The 21,042-nt window shown below is 38.8% G+C and overlaps 1 non-coding gene and 1 pseudogene across 1 annotated transcript; one reads left to right on the forward strand and one right to left on the reverse strand.

Moving 5' to 3' along the window:
• The first annotated feature begins 867 nt into the window (after positions 1-867).
• On the forward strand, positions 868-14,830 carry LOC136335489 (synaptonemal complex protein 3-like; annotated as a pseudogene).
• Positions 14,831-17,150: 2,320 nt separating this feature from the next.
• On the reverse strand, positions 17,151-17,226 carry TRNAN-GUU (transfer RNA asparagine (anticodon GUU)). The gene has a single exon. It is a non-coding gene; the product is annotated as a tRNA-Asn (tRNA).
• Positions 17,227-21,042: the final 3,816 nt, after the last annotated feature.

The following is a 21,042-nucleotide window of genomic DNA, read 5'->3' on the forward strand; positions in this document are numbered from 1 at the left end:
TTAGCTTAACCCTGCCATGAGTGTACTGAATCAAATATCATGTTTCACCATCATAAAACATGCATTTTGACAGTATTAATGATGAAAAACAGTAATGCCATGTCTTTTCTTGAGTCAAACAGTAGTTATTCTTAGAGGCATTATCCAAAATGAATGAAGATTAAGGCTCATGTCTTCTAAGTTTCTGACTCTTTAACAGAAAACTTTATTAGTGTTGGTGTTTTACACTAACATTGTGGGTATAACAGGTCTCTTGAAAATATAATTATGAGAAGTGCTACTATTTTTTACTAATGAACATGATGAACAATCTATTTAAATACCTACCATCTTAGGTCTTGTTTCCTAGTAGCCAACCTTGAGATGAAGATTTTTGCACCTGCATCAGGAATGGGAAAAGACCCCAAAGTGCCACATTTCAGATGATGTTCCTGACATTTTGACAGCCTGATATTGTGGGGAGCTCTAGAGCATAAATCTTACTACACTTTTTTTCACCCTTTGACAGTTTCAGTGCATATGTCCTATGGGAACTTGGGCAATTTTTAAAACTGTTTTTCTTTTACACTCACAACAAACATCTAGAATATCTGTCTTTGTTTAAAACTCAACATCAACAGAGTTCGTTGACAGGATATCAGAACTCATCAATTATCAACATTTATAATTATGGGAAAGTGTATTTCTCTCAGCAAGCAGCTCATTCCAGTCAGATCGTGTTTACTGCTCTGTCTGCTAAGTCATGATTTTATAGGCAGGTTTTTTCAAAGCAGTTATGGAATTACTTTGAGGGTCATTGTGTCCATATAGTAATAAGATTTCTTATTGTATCAAGAACATGGTACAGGTAGTGCTCGACTTATGACCATGATTGGTTCCGACAGACCGATCGAAACACGATTTGGTCGTAAGTTGAGTAGACTATATGTACAGTACTGTGAAATGATGTTATAACAATCTTTAAGTCATATTTTATTATAATTTTCTTTCATTATTGTTATATATCATAATTTTCTTTGTTCATTTTTATGCCATTTGTATCATCTCTACACCATTTTGTTTCTTATTTTTACATTCATCAGGTTTAAGTAAAACACTGCATTACCAGTACAACCGGTTTAAGATTTGCAAAGACAATTTCCTCTTGGTACACATCTTGGGAGGGGTTTGATGAAAAATATCCAAGACACAAAACACAAATTGGTGTACTGAGTCTGGGATAACAGTTGAAATGGTGCACGCGGAGATGGTAGTGCTGTTGGAAGCTGGTCCGCACTGTCACATGCCCAGCTGGGCAACGCTTGCGCTGCCAGACGTGGAGCAGTCGTGACTAGCGATTGTGGTCGTAAAGTCAAATGGTTGTAAGTTGCATAGGTCATAAGTTAATCAATATTTGTATTTGAAAATAATCTCAGCCCTGGCAGGGTAACTCAGTTGGTTAGAGCCTCATCCTTATATGTCAAAGTTGTGGGTTTGATCTCCAGTCAGAGCACATACAAGAATCAATCAATAAATGCATAAAATATGTAGAACAACAAATTAATGTTTCTCTTTCTATCTTTCTCCCTTCCTTTCTCCTTATAAAATCAATAAAAAAAGAAGAATCAACCAATGAATACATGCTTAAGTGGAACAGAATTGATGTTTATCTCTCTCCCTATATTTCAAATCAGTAAATTTTAAAAAAATTATACAAAACATAAAAGAATCTCAATAAGTGATAAATTACCCAGTTTAAAAATGAGCAAAATATTTGAGTAGATTCTTTTTTTTTTACTTATTTTTTATTTTTTTATTTATTCATTTTAGAGTGGAGAGGGAGAGAGAGAGAGAGAGAGAGAGAGACAAGAGAGACAGAGAGAGAGAAGGGGGGGAGGAGCTGGAAGCATCAACTCCCATATGTGCCTTGACCAGGCAAGCCCAGGGTTTCGAACCGGCGACCTCAGCATTTCCAGGTCAATGCTTTATCCACTGCGCCACCACAGGTCAGGCCTGAGTAGATTCTTTATAAGAGATATATGAATGACCAATAAGAAAATAAAATCTGCTCTATATCAAGAGTCAAGAAAACATGAACCAAATATCAAATCCAGTTAGCCACTTACTTTTGTAAATAAATTTTATTAAAACACACCAATGCTCATGTATTCATATATTATCAATGGCTTATTTCAGCTACAATGGCAAAGTTGTATAATTGCAACAGACTGAATGGTCTGCAAAACCAAAAATATTTACTATTTGACCCTTTATGAAAAACGTTGGCCATCCTCTGTTCCACATCATTAAGTGTCATGGAAATGCAAGTTAATACCACAGTGAGATCACTAGACATCAATTATTTTGGCTAAAGCAAAAAGATGAGTATATCAAGAAGTGGAAGGATGTAAAACACTTATTTAGTATAGAATCTGTTTAAGGACATGGTTCAGGCCTTACCCTGATCTGTTGCTGATATTATGGGAAGAAGGACAGCCCTATGCAGTGATTCAGCCTGAGGGCCAATTTATGCCTCTGAAGGGACCCTAAGGCAGGTGGGATGCTACTAAGAAACCTTGTTCTGTCTTTCTTGGTATGCCTAGATCCCAGCCAAGCCATCTAAATCTGCCTGATACACTTCAGTGAAAAGCAGCAAAGACTTCATAAACACCTCAACAAAATCTACTTCCATCAGAAGAAATCATTGGCTCAAGAGGATTCAGTCACTCATGTCAGTACTGTGATTGACACAATGGTTGCAGAACACACTTGTAAGAAGCTGTAGAAATTGTTCAGTGTAACTTCTCCAAATGGCCACAAAGGGGCAATGCTGCTTCAGGGAAGATTAATGTTTGCATATAAACATATTCATCAAGTAGATAGAAATTATGTTTTAAAAATCTGGTAAAATATTACCTAATCCTTTGATTCAATATATATCTATCAATTATGTATGTATGTATGTATCTATCCATTTACCTAAATATCATCTGTATTTATTGTAATCTAATTGGTTTGAAACACATGACTTTGGAAACCAACAATTCTTTGAATAATACATATTGCCCTTCAAAGTCAGGTTCACATTAACTTCCCTATATAAATTCCTAAAGTTTTTATTCACAGTTCAATCTCTAGCCAAAATAAATTAATCTGTGCCTAGGATACTCTTATCCTATTATTTTTTTCTGGGAAATATATTTATGGGATAGAGAAAGTTCCAGTTGAAGCATCTCTTGCATTGGAACCCTTCTCTGAATGGGCCCAGAATCAAAGTTCAGTATTCTTTTTTGTCACATTGTATAGACACACAGTTCTCTTTGGTAGGTGTTATCTGACTGTTTTTGAGTACTGGGACTATGTTGACTGAAGATTGGGACTGTGTCTCTCATAAATAAAACCCAAGTATTGCACACATAGTAGGCTCTTATTAGGCACTCAGTAAATACATATTAAATATATGCACTAATGAATAAATAAATGAGAAAGAAAAATGCATAAAAAATTCAACAAACAATAAAAAAAATCCCCTGAGTGTTCTGGAGTTGAATGAACTGGTTATGGGAACTCTTACTAATTTCTCCTGTTGGACTGTGATGGCGTTTTCTTTGATTCAATTTGAGATGATACCAAATACAAATAACAGAATTTTCTCTGTGCTTCAAAAACTGTGCTCCTTATATCTTTTAAAAAAATTATTTATTGATTTTACAGAGAGAGTACGGGGGCATAGAGAGAAGTATCAAGTTATAGTTGCTTCAATTTAGTTGTTTATTGTTTGCTTGTCATATGTATCTTGGCCAGAAAAGCTCAGGGTTTTAAACTGGTGACCTCAGTGTTCTAGGTCAATGCTCTATCCACACTGCCCACCAGAGGCCCAGGCATCTTTTAATTTCTATTATTTATAATGCAGATCAATCTCATTGGTAGGCCTGTTTTGGAGGTTAACTTATCTGTATACCCTGCTGTGTTAACAAGAAAAGCCAAATTGATTCTTTATATTTTTATATTTCATTCATGAGTGTAGTACTCCAGCCTGCTGGGAATTACCGATGTTGCGTAGAAAAAACTTACTCAAGACACAAACTTATGTGAAGATAAGGTGACCAATTGTCCTCCTTTAGGGAGGACAGTCCTTCTTTTGTAAGTTCTATCCTCACTCGAAAAGTGTCCTCCAAAATGTCCTCCTTTTTGATATTGGAAGACTAATCTGTAAATGTCTGTATTCGATCGATGCAGAATCAATCCATTGCATGTGATGTGACATATTTGTATTTAAATGAGTACTTTTTTCTTACAATTATTATTAAAACTTAATAGGTATGTAAGCATAATTACAATATAAAATATTACAAATGTTCTTATTATGCATTTATTATATTATAGTGCATTATTGCTGCAATGAATAAAATGTTTCTTTTATTTACAATATTGTTTTCTTCAATTTATTTTTGTCCTCCTTTTCATTATAAAATGTTGGTCACCTTAGTGAAGAGGAAGAGAGAGGGAGGCCTGCCAAGGGAGGCAAAGAAAGACCTCCTGAATCTCCTTCTCCTTTACCTTTCTTCTCAGAAGCAAAATTTAGGTAACAGGATTACAAGGGAGGGAGATCAGATGACAAGGGGAAGAATGATTAATGGCTGTTTTGCTGACATGGAGAAAGGGCTAAATTGATCAGAATATTCTTTTCTTTTGCTAATTAACAAGCACAAAGGAAGGGGCATTCTAGAACTTTTAGGCTAATTTTCTAAAGCCCGTTCACATGCATTCTTTTGTGTCTGCACAAATGTCACCCACTCACACTTTCTTGGTATTTTCATCCAAGAGATGTTCACTCAGGGCTTTTAACTAAATTTCCAAATCGAAGTCATAGAGGGTTCAAGGTTAGATGGGTGATTTCCTACACATGAGGATAAACTGTGAGAAAAAGATTTAATGTTTGTTCAAATTCAATGAGAGCTACCAAAAATGTTGCATTACTGGATGGTCATGGCCTCATATTTTCTGATGTCTGCACATCTTTTCTATCCTCTTTTTTTAATGTATGTATCTCTAAGACTTTATTTATTTATTCATTTTAAAGAGGAGAGAGAGAGAGAAAGAGAGAGAGAGAAGGGAGGAACAGGAAGCATCAACTCCCATATGTGCCTTGACCAGGCAAGCCCAGAGTTTTGAACCAGTGACCTCAGCGTTCCAGGTTGATGCTTTACCCACTGCGCCACCACAGGTCAGGCTCTATCCTCTTTTATCTCTCTGGAGATCAAAGCTCGTCCCTAGTAGATCATTCTCATATTTACCAAATTCTTTTCCCTAGTTATATTCTTAGAAATATTTAATTTATCTGATTTATAGTTTAGAAGAAATATGAGAAAATTAAAATTGATTTTATTATCTTCTATATTTATTAGGGTTGTGTAAAATATAAACACATCTGAAAAACTGCAATACAATTTTATGTTATGTGAGGACAAAGGGACCATATATTATCTATGTTTTGATCTGTGACTTTAGCTTGTAATGGGATACTGTGCCACTTGTGTGACTTATGCCAACTCTGTGTCCTCAATAAACTTCAATTCATATTTGTAATAAAAAAGAAATGCTTCTGTGCATTTCATATTATGGCTTTGTGACAATGTCTCTTTTTCCCACTGTAAAATAGTGTAATCTCCACTGACATATCAAGTTGTCCTAGCACATAGATTTAAATATTTTAGAGGTATGAGGAAAAGGAAGAAGAGAACTGGAAGAGATAAATTCTAAACTGAATGTCTTCTTTGTGTAAGTAGGCGATTTTTCATTCTTAATGAAAGTATTTTCAACAATTTTAAGATAGGGCAAAATGAGGAAGTGCTTTCTTTGACAAAAATAGTGTGAAGTGAAAGTACTTGTGGAAGGGTGGGGCCTGTTGAAAGAATTAAAGCAGGTGTGAATTTAAAGTCAGAGCTCCAGCGCCTGAGAAGATCATAAGAACATTTGAGTTGTCACTGACCTTTGGTGCCAGAAAATGGACAAGATCCTGGGAGCATCATTTTTCATTCTATGGCTTCAACTAAGCTGTGAGCTGTGGAAGAGAAACTCTGGGATACAACATTAATTTGGGCAAATTGGGGTGTGGACAAACTTATGTAGGTAGAAAACTTGAAGAAGAAAATAGAATTTTGGGGCCTAATGACTTTTTGTTATCCTTTTAAAGCAGGGGTGAATGGCCAACAGAAGGAAAAAAGTGACCAGCAGCAGGTGAAACAGAGCCCTCAATCTTTGGTATTCCAGGAAGGAGAGACTTCAATTCTGGACTGTACTTATGAGAACAGTATGTTTGACTACTTCCCATGGTACCGGCAATACCTTGGTAAAGGCCCTGAATTATTAATATCCATACGTTCAGTTGTGAATAAAACGGAAGATGGAAGATTCACAGTTTTGTTCAGCAAAAGTACCAAACACTTCTCATTGCACATCTTGGCCTCCCAGCCTGGAGACTCAGCCATCTACTTCTGTGCAGCAAGCGCACAGTGCTCTCCAGGCACCTGCAGCCTGTCCCCTAACCTGCAACTGGGGCTCTAGCCAACCCTGCTATGTAGAGAAATACTTACACATACACAGAAAAATCTGTTTAGCCATTAAACAGTCTTAATATATTTAAAAAGACTGAAATTATATAGAATTTATTCTATGACAAAATAGAATTGATTTAGAAAATTAATTGCAAAAAGATGTCTAGAAACTCCCAAATACTTGAAGTTTAAGCACTAAACTTTAAAATAACCCATAGATCAAAGAAGCAATTCCAATGGCTATTAGAAAATATTTTTGAAGACAATGTAATGAAAACACATATATTTGGACATATATGAGATGCAGCTAAAATAGGACATAGATGGAAATTTATCATTTAGAATCACTATATCACTAAAGAAAAATGGTTAAAAACAATTATCAAAGCTTTCAACAAAAGAAGCTAGAAAAAGAAAAACATTAAATTCATATAAGCTAAAAGAAAGAAATAATAAGAAAGTCAAGTTGGTGAGATACAAAACAACAATACAGATAAAAAATTAAAAAGTTAATTTTTTAAAAATTATTAAGAAAATTTGTAAATACCTATTTAGAATTATCAAGGAAAAATGGAGAGAAAACAAATTATAAATATAAAGAATAGAATAAAACCACACTACATATTCTCTAACATTTACTAAAATAAAAGTATATCATTAACAATTTAATGCCACTGAGGAAGAGTATGGAAATAGACCCACACAAATGGGGAAAACTGATTTTTTCACAAATGTACGAAGGCAATTCAATGGAGGAAGGATATTATAATGAACAAATAGTATGTGACAATTGGTTATTCATAGGCAAATAATTCAACTTTGCTCTTAACTTCACAACTTATACAAAAAATTTGAGAATAGTCTCAAAATGGATCATTCAACCAAGTGTAAAATATAGAACTATAATCTTTTGGAATAAGAAATAAGAAAAAGTCTTCATGACCTAAGATTAGGTGAAAAAACTTCTGGTATGAAATGAAAAAAGTAGAGTCCATAAAAACAAACAAACAAAAAACTTAAATTCATCAAAATTAAAATGTTTTCCCTGTAAAAGATACTGTTAAAAGAATAAAAAAAGAGGCCTTGGACTGTTGACTCAGCGGTAGAGCATTGGCCAAGCATGTGGAAGTCCCAGGTTTGATTCCCGGTCAGGGCACACAGGAGAAGCAATCATCTGCTTCTCCATTCCCTTTCCCCTCCTCTCTCTCTCTCTCTCTCTCTCTTTCTCTCTCTCTCTCTTCTCTTCCTATAGCCATGGCTCCAATGCTTTAAGCAAAGTTGGGGAAAAAAACCCTTTGTATGTACAAAGAACATATTGGTGGCTGCCAGAGGTAAGGCTTGGATAGGTGTATGAAATAGGTGAAAGTGGCAGAAAAGTACAACCTTCCAGTTATAAGATTAATAATTCCTGCAAATATAATGCACAGAATGGTGATGATTGTTTAAAATTATATACATATATGAGCTCCCCTGGCTCTCAAAGTTTGTTTTGATTCTTCTTTCTAGGAGTTTGAAAAGTGAGATAAGAAATTTAGAATAGTGGGTATGTCAGATTGGAGTAGCATTAAGTTGAAATATACAAGACAAAAATATAATGCCAAGGTTGGAATTTGTGGTCAGCATCAGAAGATAGCCATTATCAAGGGCATAAGAATTAGAAAGAATAGAAAATATATGGGTAACTTTTTTTAAATGAGAAAAGAGGAGATTGTGAAATGGACTCTTGCATGTACCCCCATGGGATCCAGCCAGCAACTCCTGTCCCTGGCTGATGCTCAAATCAACCGTGCTATCTTTAGCACCTGAGGCTGACACTAGGAAAAAGCGAGCTATCCTCAGTGACTTGGCAGACACTCTAACCAATGGAGCCATTGGATGTGGGAGGAGAAGAGGGGGTGAAGGGGAGAGGGAGGGGGAGAAGCTGATGGTTGCTTCTCGTGTGTGCCCTGACTGGGGATTAAACCGGGATGTTCACATGCCAGGCAACACTCTATTCACTGAACCAACTGGCCAGGGCCAAAATATGGGTAACTTACTAGTTATTCTGTGACTTCATAAAATCTGGGGAATTTATATAAAGGAAAAAGAAATCTGAGGATAATTTACCATAGAATAACTCAATTATTCTCATTTAAGTTTTTTTAGGAGGTTATTAAACAAAAGTAACATTTTTTAGCTTGATAATTTAACATAAACTCATTTACCAGATGTGTTTTCAGGAAAAGTAGAGAAGAATCTTTACTCCTTCAATGTCCAGAGAGAATAATATTTTTATTTTGGAAAACATTTATACCATTAGTAGTTTTTTTAAAATTAAATTTAATGCAGTGACATTGATAAATCAGGGTACATATGTTGAGAGAAAACATCTCCAGATTATTTTGACATTTGATTATGCTGCATACCTCTCACCCAAAGTCAAATTGTTTTCTATCACCTTCTATCTGGTTTTCTTTGTGCCTCTCCCCTCCCCCTACCCCCTCTCTCTCCTTCTTCACCCCAATCCCCTCCCCCATTACTATCACATTCTTGTCCATGTCTCTGAGTCTCATTTTTATGTCCCATCTATGTATGGAATCATATAGTTCTTAGTTTTTTCTGATTTACTTATTTCACTCCGTATAATGTTATCAAGGTCCATCCATGTTATTGTAAATGATTGATGTCATCATTTCTTATGGCTGAATAGTATTCCATAGTATATATGTGCCAAAGATTTTTTTCTTTCTTTTTTTTTTTTGTATTTTTCTGAAGCTAGAAACGGGGAGAGACAGTCAGACAGACTCCCGCATGCGCCCAACCGGGATCCACGCCCACCAGGGGGTGACGCTCTGCCCACCAGGGGGCGATGCTCTGCCCCTCCGGGGTGTCGCTCTGCCGCAACCAGAGCCACTCCAGCGCCTGGGGCAGAGGCCAAGAAGCCATCCCCAGCTCCCGGGTCATCTTTGCTCCAATGGAGCCTTGGCTGCGGGAGGGGAAGAGAGAGACAGAGAGGAAGGAGAGGGGGAGGGGTGGAGAAGCAGATGGGTGCCCCTCCTGTGTGCCCTGGCCAGGAATCGAACCTGGGACTTCCACACGCCAGGCCAATGCTCTACCACTGAACCAACCGACCAGGGCCGTGCCAAAGCTTTTTAATCCACTGGTCCTCTGATGGACACTTGGGCTGTTTCCAGATCTTTGCTATTGTGAACAATGCTGCCACAAACATGAGGGTGCATTTCTCCTTTTGGAGCAGTTCTATGGTGTTTTGGGGGTATATTCCTAAAAGTGGGATAGCTGGGTCAAAAGGCAGTTCGATTTTCAATTTTTTGAGGAATCTCCATACTGTTTTCCACAGTGGCTGCACCAGTCTGCATTCCCACCAGCAGTGCAGGAGGGTTCCCTTTTCTCCACATCCTCGCCAGCACCTATTCTGAGTTGTTTTGTTGATGAGCTCCATTCTGACTGGTGTAAGGTGATATCTCATTGTGGTTTTAATTTGCATTTCTCTAATGATTAGTGATGTTGAGCATTTTTTCATCTGCCTATTGGCCATCTGTATGTCCTCTTTGGAGAAGTGTCTATTCATTTCTTGTGCCCATATTTTGATTGGATTGTTTGTCTTTCTGGTGTTGAGATTTACAAGTTCTTTATAAATTTTGGTTATTAGTGGAGAAGAATCTTTATTCCTTCAATGTCCACAAAGAAAAATATTTTTATTTTGGAAAACATTTATACCATTAGTAGTTTTGAATATTTTCACTGATAAAACAGCATTTTGGGACAGATTTTGTCTTCAGGGTAACTATAATACAAATTGTAGAATTGCACCAAACAATATATGTGCATTCATAGCAAGAACATGGCCAAATATTTGAATTTAGAAGAGCCATAGATTTTCCTTTTCCTAGAACTTCTAATAAATTAAGCATAGAATTATATTGCAAATGAATATGATTTTACCACTGTTACAATTTGGTATTTCAGTACGAACTGGAGAGATTACAGAAGTCAGAAACCTATTTTGTTATCATTTGTCTGAATGATTTTGTTGTTGTGAAGTTACCAATTTTCCTGGCTTAGTGGGTAAGGAGGAAAGAAAGCAGGCGATGACTGGTTTGTTTCTTGTAGGGAAGCCAAGGATCAGTGAACACATTTCACCTTAGATTTAGGTTGGAGGCAACAGAACAATTGAAACATGAATAAATATTTGCAATCATAGTTATGCTTAGCAATAAATTTGTTTCAGATAAGCACCTCAGATCTCATCAAATATTAATTTATTAAACTTAGAAATTTTAAGTAATAAATCCTTCAATATTTTTTTTCAATATTAAGCTTTATGTTTATCCTTTACCAGATTTAATCACTTATTTTTAAATCACAAATACAGGTACAACAATGCTTAACACTGGCCAAATCTCCTAACCCAATTTACCCATTCAAACTTGACCCAGCTGGAATCCACATTTCAAAGGCAGCTGCTATATGCAGCTGAGGGACCTTGCACCTGTCCTGTCAGGAACACAGAGCAGGGCTATTTCAACAAGAGGGAAATCCTATGTCATGCTGCTTTCCAGATTACTTTGGGCACTCATGGTCTCTTCTACTTAGTTGCAAATAATTGCAAACCAGGGCATTAGATACCTGTCAGTACTGAGAGGGAAATGGGATAGAGAAGTAGGCATTTCAACTAATTATAAACTCTCCCCTGTGCCACCTTTTTTTTTTTTTGTACTTTTCTGAAGTTGGAAACGGGGAGGCAGTCAGACAGCCTCCCACATGCGCCCCACCGGGATCCACCCAGCATGCTCACCAGGGGGCGATGCTCCGCCCATGTGGGGCATTGCTCTGTTTGTGACCAGAGCCATTCTAGAGCCTGAGGCAGAGGCCATGGAGCCATCCTCAGTGCCCGGTCCAACTTTGCTTCAATGGAGCCTCAGTTGCGGGAGGGGAAGAGAGAGACAGAGAGGAAGGAGAGGGGGAGGGGTGGAGAAGCAGATAGGCGCCTCTCCTGTGTGCCCTGGCTGGGAATCGAACCCGGGACTCCTGCACGCCAGGCCGATGCTCTACCACTGAGCTAACAGGCCAAGGCTGTGCCACTTTTTAATGTTATTTTGACCTTAGTATTAAAGAACCCTCAGTGTTTTAAGAAACCTTGTAGGTACCTTTTTTTAAAGTTGTCTATTTGCTTTGTGGTTCTTTTAGATTAATTTACCTATAAAAACAATAAAATCAAATGGAAGAGTTGACAGCTACATTCTACGTTATTATGTAACAGCTCACAAAACTTCAGCCACTAACTTCTGTGGTGTTGACATATACTAAGTGCTTGCAGCCTATAGCTATCACATTCTGTGGGAGGTGATTATAGCATCACACAGAGAGATCTGGCGTACTTATTCTGACTATATTTTACAAATAAATTAAAATACTCATCCACAAAATTTAACACTTTGGACCAATGAGACAGAATGTGACATCAAGACAATTCTAGAACACATGAACTAGTAAGTACAATTGTACCCATGAAGACAACAGAACTGAATATCCTGATCCTCTCCAGGGTCTTAGAAGATATTAAGAAGAAGAATTTTGGATAAGATTGCCTTTTATTGAGAAATCCAAAGATCTGTGCAGTTTTATTCATTATTATTATTATTTCATTGGATTCTGGTTGGAGAAAAGTAAGTGCAGGCTAAATGAGTGACCAGTAAGTAGTTGCAAGAATGTTTCAGAGCCTATAATAAATTCTGTTTTAAATGGGCCCAAAATTATTCTTTTGAAAATTATCATTTCTATCAACTGGCTCAATCCTCAGTTTTGCTCAGCTCAACCTTTAGTGCTGCTAATTGTGTTTTCCATGCCACTTTCAGGTACTGCCTAAGGTAATTTCCAGCAACAATCAAGTGGACAAAATGAAGGTTTAATGTGAGCCAAGACTCTTTTCCCATCTGTGCATAGATTCTGTGGCCGATTAACATAAGAAACCCTATTTTCTGTTTGAGGAAGTGGCATCAGAACCCAGGGACTATGTATACATGTGTTGCAGACACTCAGAGCCACCAAACTCTCAGCTTGAGGCAGAACTAGACACATCAGAGCAGGAAATCCGTGCCACATGCTGCTCTCCAGCCTGCTGTGGGTATTCGTGGTCTTCACCTTCTCTGGCAGGGATGGTTCCAAACATGGATATGAATGTTTAGTGAAAGGATGGCACACAAGTGTGTGGTACTTCACATGGACTTGAAGAGAAAGGAACAAGTAAGGCAAAGCAAGCAGGTTATGATTTCAATTTGGTCTTTGAGTTCTAAATTAGTCTAATTTTTACAATATTTTTTTCAGTACATCAGGTCTGTTTGTGACTTTTCCCATAGGATCTAGCATGGCTCAGAAAGTTACTCAAAACCAGCCAGATGCACCCATGCAAGAGAGGGCAGCAGACACCTTGAACTGTCGGTATGACACAAGTTGGAGGTCATACTACTATTTTTTTTTCCACTTTTCTGAAGCTGGAAACAGGGAGAGACAGTCAGACAGACTCCCGCATGCGCCCGACCGGGATCCACCCTGCACGCCCACCATGGGGCGACGCTCTGCCCACCAGGGGGCGATGCTCTGCCCATCCTGGGCGTCGCCATGTTGTGACCAGAGCCACTCCAGCGCCTGAGGCAGAGGCCACAGAGCCATCCCCAGCGCCCGGGCCATCTTTGCTCCAATGGAGCCTTGGCTGCGGGAGGGGAAGAGAGGGACAGAGAGGAAAGCGCGGCGGAGGGGTGGAGAAGCAAATGGGCGCTTCTCCTGTGTGCCCTGGCCAGGAATCGAACCCGGGTCCTCCGCATGCTAGGCCGACGCTCTACCGCTGAGCCAACCGGCCAGGGCTATATTTTTTGGTATAAGCAGTTCACAAGTGGAGAGATCATTTTTCTTGTTCACCTGCATTCTTTTGACCAGAATGCAAAGAATGGCTGCTACTCTGTAAATCCCCAGAAAACAGCTAAATCCATCAGCTTCACCATTTCACCCTTATACTTGCAAGATTCAGCAAAATATTTGTGTTCTCAGAAAACATGCAGTGTTTGAAATGATGGTAAAAGCTGAACAAAAAAATTAGAGCTCAGTGAGAGAGTTCCCCTGCTGAAGAAGCCAAGCTGAAATGTACACAGCAGATACGAGACGTGAAATGGCAGTGACCATGGTTGCTCAATCTGTGGTCTGGATCAGAAGGTATAATTTTAGGTAAAACCTCCTTCTGTGTTTTTTGGAAACAGATGTCCAGTGTAACTATCTTTTAATACATTCACAGTGTTAAAAAATTGCTCACAAATCTGTCTTGTTATCTGCAATCATCACAAAAATTATTTTCTTAACCCTTTCCTCTTAGGCATTGTGTCAGTTAGTGTATGATCAGAGAAGCAGAACCCTCAGAAGTAGTGTAGAATAAAACATTAATTATAAGAATTAGAACTCATGCAAGCAACTGCTGGAGTTGGTGAAGTCTACATAAAGGTGTTGCCTTTGCATCTGGTAGGGAGCCTGAATTTAGTTGTCAGCTAGAGTAACATTTGTGAAGGAAAGTTGAATGTGGACAAAAGCATGGACCAACTGTGATTTGTAGGGATATTCTAGGGATTCCAACACATGCTGTCAGTTGGAACCACAAACACAAAATAAAATTTGTCTCTTGCTTACTTCAATCTCATAGTCATGGGTAACCTTCAGGTTGTAAGAGCCTTTGACTTTAAAAAAGAGGATATAAAAGATTTGAGTGGTTCAGATGAGGCTGTTACTGACACAGAGACTCCAGTAATTGATAAGCCTGGGAAGAAAAGGACTTCTGTAAGAGTAGTTGAATATATGGCAGTGTGTGTGTGTGTGTGTGCGTGTGTGTGTGTGTGAAGTACTGAATATGCTGGAAAAATCTGGAGCTGACATTAACAATGCTCTTTTTGCAAAGAGAAAACAACTAACAATGTATACCAAGGCTTCTCTCAACACCAGTAACCAGAAAATTGAACATATTTAGAAAACCCAACAAGATCAAAGGCTGAAAGAAGCTTAACCAAAAATATTCTTAGCAACTTCTGACTTTGTTCAGCAGTGGGAGCTAGATGTGCAGAAATCTGAGGAACAAGAAGAAAAACTAGCTAGTATGGAGGATGTGGAGAAGAATCTGATACTCTACCTACTGGTGCACAAAATGAAGTTAAAAAAAAGTGGCTATGTTACAAAAACAAATTATGATGGACACTCAGCAGCAGGAGCTGTCATATTATTCTGATGACTTTTGTTTTTTTTTGATTTTTCTGAAGTGAGAAGCGGGGAGGCAGAGAAAGACAGACTCTTGCATGAGCCTGACTGGGACCCAGCCGGCACACTCACCAGGGGGTGATGCTCTGCCCATCTGGGGCATTGCTCTGCTGCAACCACAGTCATTCTAGTGCCTGAGGTGGAGGCCATGGAGCCATCCTCAGTGCCCGGGCCAACTTTGCTTGAATGGAGCCATGGCTTCAGGAGGGGAGGAGAAAGATAGAGTGAAAGGAGAGGGGGAAGGGTAGAGAAGCAGATGGATGCTTCTCCTGTGTGCCCTGGCCCGGGAATTGAACCCAGGACATCCATATGCCAGGCTGACATTCTATACCACTGAGCTGACTGGCCAGGGCTCTGATGACTTTTTGAAGGAAGAACTTTAACTTAAGTAATATGATACAATTATAATTTTAGCTAAGAGGCATGTAAGTGTTTAGAGTGGTTTAAAAATTCTAGTTTAAAATATTACACCATGTTAATCATTAGCTTAAATGCAAGCCTCCTCTTTCTGTTAACCTCTAAATATAATCTAAACAGTTACTAAAACCCTAATAAATTGAGCTTGCAGATCATCAGCAGCATGTGTGTGTATTGTCACAGAGCCTGGAGCCCTGAGTCATCCTGCAGAACATAAAAATATGGGTGCTGCATCCTGACTACTTTCAAAATCTTGCACAAGTCTCTGGCATGGCCAGCTCTAATCCAGAACAATATAAGAAAGCAAAATAGGAAAAATATATTTTCAGGTGGTTAAATTGATCCAATACAAAGCAATGACAGTACTTCATGAAAACTAAGCTAACCCTTTCCTGCAAAGAGATCACAAAGTTCATTTGTCCATCTTTGGGTGATGTACTTTCCTTGTGTAGCTGACTTACACTCTCACATCAATATCCTGTAGTTTAACTGAAATATAAAGAGGTACGGTATGAGAATAACTTTTATTAACACACTTTATGCTACTGCATGTAGGCAAATAGGAGAGGGAAGGACAAAATGGTTAATAAATCCATACATTTCCTTATATCAAAATGAAAAAGAAAGCTTCATAAGCATTTTAGTCCTTGTTTTTGCAAGGGATTATATGATTGTAGCTGGTATTTATAACAACCTTCTTCCATTACCCATTCAAAATCTCATTGCTCATAGCAAACATCTCCACTCAATGCTCTACTTGATTTGCTATAAGAAAAGCTCTTTATTCAAGCAATGCTATGTGGATTTCCTTGAGTTGAATAAGGAATTCTGCAAGTCCATCATTGTGGTTTTAGTGGAAGCATTGTATGCATCAAAAGCAAATCCATATTCGGAGTATCTGCTTAATTGGAAAAGAAATCTTGCTAATACACGAAGAAAATTGATAAATGTGTTCTATGAAAAATCATTAAGAATGATGCCTGACTTCTCATCAGAAGCAATAGATATTATTCCTTAAATACTCCAAGCATGTTGCCATAGACACCTTTACCTCTGTCTTTGCCCTGTCTGCCTATAATGCTATCTGCCCAAATATCTGCATGGTGAACTTCTGAACTTCCTTTAGGTCTTTACTCAAATGTCATCACTTTGTGGAGCCTTTATCTAAATCTCTATTTTTTTCTTGAGAATCAGACTCTTGCATACTTCGATGATCAAAAAGGAAGTTCTTTCCTGAAGCACTGTCACCTGGTGTCCTGCTAAAACATTTTGTGATGCTTACACTGGCTCCCCAGCTGCCCCCAGTGGTCATGGGTTAACTGTGGTGAAGCCTAGTTGCATTAGGAGCTAGCAATTCTGAACCAAAGTCAGAACCCGTCCCATTGCAGTAATCATAGAAGAGACAATTTAGGAGGACTCGTTTTTTTACCTTTATATTTTTATAGGTTTCTTTTTTGAATATTTCATATAAATGGCATCATTCTATATGTGATCTCTTCTGTCTGGCTTCTTTTCCTCTGCATAATGTTTTTGAGATTCATTTATATTGTAGCATTAATATTATCTCCTTTTTATTGCCAAATATGTTTTTGTCCATTGATAGATATAACTCATTTTTTTTTTTGTATTTTTCCAAAGTTGGAAACAGGGAGGCAGTCAGACAGACTTCTGCATGCGCCCGACCGGGATCCACCCAGCATGCCCACCAGGGGGTGATGCTCTGCCCATCTGAGGCATTGCTCTGTTGCAACCAGAGCCATTCCAGCGCCCGAGGCAGAGGCCACAGAGCCATCCTCAGTGCCCGGGCCAACTTTGCTCCAATGGACCCTTGGGTGTGGGATGGGAAGAGAGAGACAGAGAGGAAGGAGAGGGGGAGGGGTGGAGAAGCAGATGGGCGCCTCTCCTGTGTGCCCTAGCCAGGAATCAAACCTGGGACTCCTGCACAACAGGCCGATGCTCTACCACTGAGCCAACCAGCCAGGGCCTGGATATAACCCATTTTGTTTATCCATTTACTTGCTGACATATATTTGGGTTGTTCCCTTGTTTTTGACTATTAGGAACTATAACCACAAACTAATCTCCCATTCTTTTTACAGCATATCTTCTCTAAGATTAAAACATTTACTGAACTTCACAAATGTAAGTGGCATGGCCGATTCCAAACATCATAGACTCCAGAGTCAGATGGATATACCAATATGTCCTAATTCTTACCATGCCGACTGGATAATTGACCTCAAATTAGTCACTTAATCTCTTTAAGATTTAGTTTTCTTGTTGTAAATGTATGATTTTGTATAAGAATAATATACATAAATTAAAGATGGTTTAGTACATAGTATGTGTGCACATTTATAATCTGGGAGGATTTAAAAGTTTAATAAACCCTTTTGCAAATTCATACACAGGATTTCTAACCACAGTGCTTTTTCTACCACAGATTGCCATCCCATTCACAACTCTCTCTAAACTTAATAGCAGTCCGTGACCAGGCAGCACACTCCTAAAAAATTGTTAACTCTCTTTGTTTATTGTGGACTCAAGAGGGATTTTCTCAATGTTTATGAAGTTGGCCTCAAGAAAGCAGTGTTTGATCCTTTCTTTGAACCTCAGCAAATGAATCTAGGGCAGAATTAGTTGGTGTGTTTCTAGGACATTTATAGGAGCTTGTCTCTGATTGGCTTGGCAACCAGATATCGAATCCTGTTTTCTGAAGCAGAACATCCCACCGATAGAGGCTGAAGAACATTACTTTGCTGAGGATACCTGGGCAGGACAAATGGAATATAATCTTTTGCCAACCTCATTGTTAATCCTATGGCTTCATCTTGTCCGTAAGTCCTTGACTGCAGACATTCCTAACAGTCTGGGGTGGTGATGGGAAAGGAGATCAATGCAGTCAGGAACCTCTAGGTTTTATTTGAGACTATGTGAAGAAAATAAAAACTCTGTAGAGAGACCAGTTTCTATGTCTCACCTTGTCTTTCTGAACAGGAGTGAGCAGCAAATCAATCATGGAACAGAGTCCTCAGTCACTGCATGTTCAGGAAGGAAAGAGCACTGACTTCACCTGCCATTTCCCTTCCATGTCATTTATGCTTTACACTGGTACTGATGGGAACCTGCAAAAAGCCCCAAGATCCTGTTTGTAATTATTTTAAATAGGGATTAAAGAAGGAAGGATGAGTTTGAGCCACTCTTAACATTACAAAGGGTTACAGCTACTTGTACATAGAGGTATCCCAGCCTGAGGACTCAGCCACATACCTCTGTGCCATTGATACAGTGCTTTTAGAGCACCTGCCGCCCTTACCCAAACCATGGCTGATGCTACTCTGGAATCAACAAATTACGTTTTTTGTTTTTTGTTTAAGTGAGAGAAGGGGAGATAGTGAGGCAGTCTCCTGCATGCACCCCAAAAGGAATCCACTTGCCACCACCTGTCTGGGGATGATGCTCAACTCAATTGAGCTATTTTTAGCTCCAGGGTCTGATGCTGGGATCAATAAACTATGCTCAGTATGGGGGTCAATACGCCAATCAATTGAGCCACTGGCTGCAGGGAAGGAAGAGAGAGAGAAGGGGGAGAGAGAGAGAAGTAGACGGTTATTTCTGTGTGCCCTAGAATGGAGCTGTGATGTCCATAAGCCAGACCAATGCTTTATTCACTGAGCCAACCAACAGGTGCCAGTGTTTTTAATAATCAGAGGAAATGTAAACACAGATAAACAAACATTCTAGTCACTGTAGCTCCCTCAACTAATTGGACTGTTACTAAACACTACTAACCTTGACTCCCACCAGTACATTAGACATATCATTGAGTCAAATCTTTTGTCTCTTCTTTTGGCATGACTCCAAGTGTACTAGATGCTTACTCAAACCTATCTAAAATAATCTGGTTAAACTCAGGTGATATTTACCCCTCATTGTTGCTACTTCCTAGAAGCTAGTTTTTTTTTTTTTTTTAAATCATATTTCTTCACATGCAGAAATGCAACAAATAGGTATACCCTCTTACCAAATACCAGGTTTGGAAACCTGCATGTTTCATCCAGAACAGGCAATGTTGCCTCTTTGAACTCATTGGGGATTTTTGTTTGGGTTTACTTCAACCTTCCTACTACATGATTATCAGTGTTTTGTATTTCTTATATGTCACTATTTGCATTTAAAAAAACCCATTGATAGGGGAAGTTTACTATAAAACTTGTTCTATCCTTTAATGTGTACTGTGACTGTGATCATGAATAAGTACTTGAACTCTATGGTTTACGTTTATCCATTTATAATTTCCAGGTACGTAAGGCAGGTGGAGTATCTGGTGCTGTGCTTATTTTGCAGATTTCCAAACCATCTATCAGTTTAATACCCCTTTGGTACTCCAGAAGCTGCTAATGCTGGAACCTTCCTGAATTTTGTCAACATGATTTAACTTGCTTCTGGACCTTTTCATCTGAAAGCTTGAGTTTCAGCTTTTCTAACACCTACATTAGTAACTACTTAGCTCCTGCCCAGCTTCTTAGGTTATGCTGTTATTGCCTTCCTCTCACTGTCATTATCATATTTTTAGGGCAAAAAGAATACATATTTTGAAAAAAATACTGAGCTGCATATAAATCCTGTTTAAGAGATATGTAAATGAAAACATTTTTTTTCAAGAAATCATTAGCAAGATGGTATTGAATCTGTTTGTCAGAGAGGACTCACTGAATCTGTTCTGTTACTTGAACATGTGTAGAATAAGGAGTGTACAGCACAGGACTGAGTGGGGAGAACTTATGGTTTACTGAACACTGGTGCTGATAAAGTGAAACAACACAAAAAAAGAGCCATCACGGTTACCATGGCTGGACAACTTCCCAAACCGGTCCCGTCATTATTGGACTAAAGTTCAATGGAAGAATTTCTAACACTTTTATTAATGAGCCTATAATTAGCTGACTGAATTTGTAGAAACAAAAAGCGCGCGCGCACACACGAACTGGGTCCAAGAACCTATTAGCTTTCTAATTGTTTTCTTGCTTAGATTCAACTCCTTGAATCTAACTTCTTCACAGCCACTAGACTTATTATAAAACATAGATTTCTTTTTTTCTCTCTCTCTTTTTTGACAGAGACAGAGAGAGAGTCAGGATAGACAGAGAAGAATAGGCAAACAGGAAGGGAGAGAGATGAGAAGCATCAATTCTTTGTTGCGGCATCTTAGTTTTTCATTGATTGCTTTCTCACATGTGCCCTGATCGGGGTGCGGGGAGGGGGCTACAGCAGAGTGAGTGATGCCCTGCTCAAGCCAGTGAGCCTGGGATCAAGCCAGCAACCTTGGGCTTCAAGCCAGTGACCTTTGGGCTCAAGCCAGCAACCATAGGGTCATGTTTATGATCCCACGCCTAAGCAAGAGACCCTGTGCTCAAGCTTGCGAGCCTGCACTCAAGCCAGTGAGCCTGCACTCAAGCCAGATGAGCCCATGGTCAAGCCAACAACCTCAGGGTTTTGAACCTAGGTTCTCCGTGTCCCAGTTTGATGCTCCTCCATTCACTGCACTACCGCCTAGTCAGGCGTTCTGAAAGCAGCTTGTACAAGGAAAACCTACTTAAGAGTAGTAAGATTTGGCAACTCTTTCAGAGGAGGAAGAAAAGGGAGATGCTACTCACAGTTCCAGTGTTGATCTTATGGATGCACATATCATCTGAGTTTGAGATTTCTCTGATTGCTTCCAGAGAATACAACATTATGGGATATCATCTACAGGCATTTGCCAGAATGAGAGTCTCTGATTGAGAGCAAAAAAATTTGT

This window comes from Saccopteryx bilineata, chromosome 4, assembly GCF_036850765.1.
Source record: "Saccopteryx bilineata isolate mSacBil1 chromosome 4, mSacBil1_pri_phased_curated, whole genome shotgun sequence".
Classification (NCBI taxonomy): Eukaryota; Metazoa; Chordata; class Mammalia; order Chiroptera; family Emballonuridae; genus Saccopteryx; species Saccopteryx bilineata.